The sequence below is a fragment of the Psammomys obesus genome, unplaced genomic scaffold (assembly GCF_907164565.1).
Source record: "Psammomys obesus unplaced genomic scaffold, mPsaObe1.curated_primary_1811, whole genome shotgun sequence".
NCBI classification, from domain to species: domain Eukaryota; kingdom Metazoa; phylum Chordata; class Mammalia; order Rodentia; family Muridae; genus Psammomys; species Psammomys obesus.
In genome coordinates, this window is record NW_026591598.1 from 12808393 (window position 1) to 12815073 (window position 6681).

A 6681-nucleotide genomic window follows, 5' to 3' on the forward strand; every position below is an offset into this window, starting at 1 on the left:
ACACTGAACAAGCAGCTCTCTGATTGTCTTAAATTGGCTCACACACACACACACACACACACACACACACACACCCCACCCCGTGCCATCTGCTGAGTCCTTGACCTTGTGGGAAGAGCAGGAGGAAAAACAAGGTTTAGGGTCTCCAGAGGCTTGGCAAAGCTTTGGGGCTCAGCCCCACTCAGCAGCTGTGCAACCTCAGGCAGGCCACCTGCCTCCTCGGAGCAGGCTCTTCCATATGCTGCGGAAAGTGTTGGAAGCACCTGTCTCTAATCAATAGAGCCCTGTGCATCCGAGGGGCTGAGGACCACCTCAGGGCGGGGGCTTGTGAGCAGGTGGGGGAGGATTTGTGTCTAATAAGCCTTATAATAAAGACATTAGGTTTTGGGAGGTTTCCCTCCAGTGAATTTTCCTTGTATTTTATAAAAATATTCATCTGTGGTGGATTAGAAATTTTTCCTTTTTTCTTTTCTTTTCTTTCTTTCTTTCTTTCTTTCTTTCTTTCTTTCTTTCTTCTTTCTTACAGGCCACATTCACCTTTTCCAAACTGCAACATGGTATAGTATTTACAGAGTTTGTGCTCAAGAACTGCGCATTCAAGTCACAAAAATAAAATTAAATTAAATTTTAAAAGCCCCCACACACACATACACACACACATAAAAGATCAACACGTGTGCTTATATGATTGATGTCAGGTTATCTTCATCAATTTCTCAACATTTTTATTAAAAATGTTTACTTATTTATTATTTATTTTATGTGTGCAGGTGGGTTAGTATATGTCATGGTATGTGCATGGAGGGGTCCGAGCTCTCCTACCACCATGTGGGCCCAGGAATTGAACTCAGGCCATCAGGCTTGGCTGTAAGTGTCCTTATCCAATACACCTCTCCAGGCCGCACTGTTCTTTGAGACAGGCTCTCTCTCTCCCTGAGCCTGGAGTTCACTGATTTGGCCAGAATGGCTGGCCAGGGAGCTCTGGGCGTCTTTTAGCTTCTGTTTCCCAACACTGGAATGACAGGTGAGAACTGCCACTCCAGGCTCTCTATGGTGCTGGGATTGAACTCAGGTCCCCACGCTTGCGCATAGTAGAGCAGCTTAATGGAACCTCTCCCTATGCCCTCACAATGTTTTTGGTTTGGTTTCCCCTTACAATGTTTTTTCATTTTGTTTTGTTTCGTTTCTTTTGTTTTATTCAAGACAGGGTTTCTCTGTGTAGCCCTGGCTGTCCTGGCCTCATTTGTAGACCAGGCTGGCCTGGGACTCACAGAGGTCTTCCCTCCTCTGCCTCCCGAGTGCTGGGATCCTCACCCTGTTTTAAGGAAGTTTAAGATTCTGTAACCAGCGCCTTTCGTGGCAGGGCGGCAGGTTGGTCTTGACAAGATAAATGCCAAGTCTTTTAGCCTGGCTTTCTAGAAACTTCTCATCCAGAGCCCACATTCCAGTCCTCTTTCGGTTTCTGACAACCACACGCGGCGTTGAGTGGCCCCTCGATGCCAGCTTCACTTTCTGTGTTTGCACATTCATCCTGTTCTGTTTCCCCTACCCTTGCAACTGGCAAACCTTACTACTCTCCCTTCAGGGTCTGATCAAATGTCACCAGCCTGAGAAGCCTTTTCGGCTCCAGCCCCTGCCCTCCTCAGTTCCATCCTCCACGCATGTGATCCACAGAGGCAGGTTAAAGCTCGGCATCAGCCCAGTGTTATCCCACCTGGCAGGTGGCTGTCCCTCTAAGAGTCCCTGGCCCCACCTGTGTGATGTGTGGAGAGATGCTGTGAAGGGCCCGAGGGAGAGATCTCACAAGGGAGAGATCTCACAAGCGGCTGGGCCGTTCTTCCTTCTGGTTCACTGCTAGACAGAGAGCCCGGGCTTGTTGGCGGTCAGACGTGCCTGGGGGGCTTACCTGGGAAGCACAGGGCTTGCTCGGGGCGTGCAGTCTGCTGCAGTTGATTTTGAGGCAAACGTCAGTGGGAGCCGTTATGAGATTTGATTAGTTACAAAACAAAAGGAAGCCATTAAGATCTTCACCGACTGCAGGGGGGGGGGGGGGGGGGACGCACGCAGGTAGGCCGGCTGTAGTGAAGAGTTTAAGTGAGCCTTGGTATAACTCCATTTTGAAATAAAGATCTTGACTGGGAGCTGAATTCAGGTACCAGGAAACATCACAGAATGTACACCTTGCAAAGAAGAAAGTTAACTCTCCTAGCAACAGCCTCCACGAAATATAACAGAATAAATGCTTCATAGAAAACAGAGACAAACTCCCTGGTAATAATCAATGGGAATCGGTTAGGAATTGGGTGGGAAAATTCTCCCCAGTGTTTCAGATGTGGTTTAGAAAAATAGCCATTGTGATTATATGCCTTAGCCATTGTGATTATGTGCCTCAGAAAAGGTCACCCCGCCCTGCTAAATTTCACCCAATTCTGTAACGCCAAGGCTTGTGCCCCCCTGCTTGCTGCCATGGAAACCCCCTGCTCACAGACTTTCCCTTTAAAAATCCTGTTCACTCAGAGCTCGGGGTCCCACTTCTCTACTGCTGCATCAGTGAGACTTGGGTCCTGAGTTCAATCACTCTCGTAATAAGGCTCTCTTGCAATCGCATGGAGTCATCTCCTGGTGGTCTCTGAGGGTCCCATGAACCTGGCATTACAGTAGCAAAGCCCTGGCTGTCCTGGGACTTGTTCTGGAGACCAGGCTGGTCTCAAACTCACAGAGATCATAATGACTTTGTAAAGGACAAAATAATAATAATAACAACAACAATAGTAATAAAAATAACCCAAGAAAATTAGGTTTTGAATCTGTGCTATTCTAAGCCTGTAATCATAAAGTTTGCCTCAGTCATTTAACCTTGTAGAATTCCTTAACACAGGTGTGTCCCCTCTTTCCACGGGGACATCAGTTTACACAGCACTTGCTGGTTCCCATGGCACGAATACACCTGCCATGACTAGTTTCAAGCTGCTAAAAGTCTGAACACGAGCTGGCAAATTTCCCAAGTATTCTCTGCTCTGTTATGATCCTCCTGGCTCTAGTGGTCAGCTGTTATACTCAGCTCCAGTACCCAGTACCAAGCTCCAGTACCTGCACCAGCCCCTGTGGGCGAGACTGTCCTGAAATCAAAAAGCAGGCAGGGCAGGAGCGGGCTCCCGTAGAGGGCAGGCTGCCTCCCCTCCCCTCCCACCCAGCACATCAAGGGCCACACATCCGTCATCACCTGCCCACCTGCCTGCTGAGACCCAGTTCCTTTGCAGTCCGTGATCCTTGAGGACGCAAAGCTCCTTGCACCCACAGATCACTAGGAAACCAGAAAGTGTGTCTCCTCAACGGAGCCAATGAATACTGGTCTTCTGCCTGGAAGGCTGGGAGTGGATGTTACTATTCCGGTGCCCAGTTCTGTCTGGAGATGCAGACCTCCTCACCCAAATCCCCCAGAATGCCCCTCTCAGCCTCTCCCTCCCTAGCCCTTTATCGCTAGCTCTCAGTCAATAGAACCATCCTTAGGGGCGGTGTCACGTGTACTTTATGGCCTGCCGGGCTCTGCACTATCGGTGTCAGAGACCACACCAGACCCCAGGCCCTTGAGCTACGAGACCTGCCATGGTCGCAGGCACTTCGCAAAGCAGTTTTTCTGCGGTCACACCTCAGGCTTTATTGTGAGCCTGGAACCTGAATGATTGTTGCCTGGAAACATTTTCCCCCCCGAATTGTTTAAACAGGCTGACAACAACGTGCCTGGCGTCAGACTCTCTCCTGTGTCTGTCATTCTGGCCAGCTTGAAACCCCCCGCCCCTCCCCCGCCCTTCGTATCCCGGGATGAATCACAAAATACAAAGTGCGATCTTCCATGATTCCACACGAGGCCTGTGCTCTGACGTTTGCGTTTAAAACCGGCAATCCACACTACAAAGATAAGTGGCAAAACTGCTTATCGTTTGCATTTTTAATTTTCCATTACTCAGAATGACATTGGCAGCGAATTTAAAATGCAGTGGCAATGAATGGGGGCGGGGCGGCAGAGGGAAGGACAAACTGCTGCCTGACTTACCTGGGGCCCCTTAGCCTGCCCCAAGACCAGGATCTGCGCTTACGCTTGGCCTCAGGCTCTGAAAATCAGGGTCTCGTGGTCCTCTGTCCTATGGCTGGTTTAAGGCAGCTTCAGTGGCACCTTGGCTCTCTGGGTGATTGGCTCTTTGTTATGGTTGTGGGTTCTGGTTGTCCCCCGCTAGAACTTGGACCCTGGAGGAAGAGGGGTTGCCTGGCACACAGAGGACCTTGGCCAACAGAAAAGAGAGGACGTGGGGAGGAGTGGATGGATGGAACTTGGACCACAGCCCCTCTGCCATCCACCTCACCTAGCTGGTTCATTTTTGGGTGGGCACTTCAGGCCAGAGCGGTGGTTTCAGCAATCCTGGGTCCTGACCCCAGGGATTCACCAGCCATTTCCTGTCTCCCCAGGCCTGTGGCTGGGAGCAGCCCTTGTCCCAACGGCCCCCCTCTGGGATTCCTTAGGTCATTTCCATCCATTGTCTGTGGTCTCTCTTTCCGTTGCCTCTGAAGGTTCCCTTACAGGCCTCCCATCTGTTTCCCCCTCAGATTCATTCTGGCTCCAAATCCTCTGCTGGGGTTTCCTCATCTCCTTCCTCTTCTAACTGCCAGCCGGGGAGACTGTGGGCAAGCCAGCCAAGATCCTCCACGCAGGCCCTTGCAAGAGGGAGGTACTTAGCGGAGACTTTTGCCCTTTTCCTCCTAGGGCTGAGCCTTTTTTGAGAACACTGTGTGGCTTCTGTGTGGCTCCCAGTTGCTGCATCTCTGACGTCCCACGACCTCCTCACTTCTGTCCGTTTCTTTTACTTGCATGAGAAACAACTTTTGTGGCAGCAGCCGTCCAGTAGCCAATCATTCATTCATTCATTCCTTCATTACACAGAGGTGTGATGAGACAAAGGTCCTAGGGAGTGCTGGGCTTCTTTTCTTCCTCCTCTCTCCATCACATGGGACCAACATTAACTCACACAGCAGGGGCCCTGTCAGCACCTTAGGGAGAACAGATCAGACTCCTCTCTCTTCCCCAATTTGAGTGTTCGTCTATTCACTACAAAATTGTTTAACTTGAGGGGATGCCTTCCAGGATGACTTTCAACCTGGGATCCTCCTGCCTCAGCCTTCCAACTGCTGAGAGTGAAGCAATGATCTGCTGTGTCTGGCTGAGTGTTTCTCTCTCACGGACCATCCTGGGCAAACATTCCAGGCCTGGAAGGGACTTGGGCACCACACAGAGACCCCAAATTCTCCCTCGCTGTGACTTCCGTTTTTATAATGAGTTTCACCAAGTCTAAGATGAGCCAGCAGGGAGAAAAAGGTCTTTGGGGACTGAGGGATGGCCCTGAAGTGACCTCATCTCCCCATTCACCATGGGAGGTCCAGTCCCCTTTCCTCCCTCTTGAGGGTAAGTCTGGGAATGAACCAGGTTGTCAGGCAGCGAGTACATTTACCTGCTATGGCATCTCACCAGCCCAAGACTATGACAAGGACAGATGACTTTTCAGTTTTTGTGTCACAGAACCAAGACAATGGTAGAGAGAGCCTAGAGCACAAAACCTGAGAGGGAAAGGGAAGGACAAAGATTTTAAACGCGTTAGAAGGGGCTGGAGAGATGGCTCACAGGTTAAGAGCTCGGGTTGCTGTATCGAGGACCTGGATTCCATTCCCAGCATCCATGCCACAGCTCACAGCTGTCACTCCAGTCCCTCTTCTGACCTCAGTGGGCACGAGGCACACAGGTGGTGCATTTATACACGAAGGCAAAAGACACACACGAGTAAAATAATTTTTAAAACCTTTTCATTGGTTCTCTGTGAGCCTCACAGCATGCACCCCAATCTCGCTTGTCTCCCCCCTCCCTTTGCATCTACCCTCCGCCCTTGTGATCTCTCCCCCCAAGTAAAATTTAAAAACAACCAATCATACAAAAAAAAAAATATCTTGTCATAGAAGCTGTGCACTGTACCCTTTTGCCCACACATCTTTACTTGCAAATGTTTATAAAATAATTTTTTTTCTCCATGAATGTAGCACATGAGAAGCCGGGCACAGTGACACACGCCTGTGATCCCAGCACTCAGGGAGGCAGAGGCAGGCGGATCTCTGTGAGTTTGAGGCCAGTCTGGTTTCCAGGACAGCCAAGGCTACACAGAGAAACCCTGTCTGGAAAAACTAAAAGAACAAAACAAAGCAGAAGAATGTGGCCCATGTCCCCACATGCCCCATCTCAAGGCTGTGGGGCTCTGAGGGGGTGGGGGAGGGGCGGGGTGTGAGGGAGGCTGGCTTTGAGTTGACTGAGTCCTGAGCTGCACCCCAGCTTGCTGATAGGACAGAGGCCAGAGGCGCTGGAGGAGGGTCAAGGGCGGGGTGAGAGGTGAGGAAAGGCTTCAGCAGAGGTTGTAGTGGGGACCTGGGGCCATGCCTGCAATCTCACCACTTGAAGGGCCAAGGCAGAAGGATTGCTACAAGCTTAAGGCCAGTTTTGTTTACATAGTGAGCTACAAGACCTGCCTCATAAACAGAGCAGAGAACCAAAGTTATCTTGACTGGGGTGGGGCAGAAACTCCCCAGGACAACAAATGTCTTCTTTCTTTCTTTCTTTCTTTCTTTCTTTCTTTCTTTCTTTCTTTC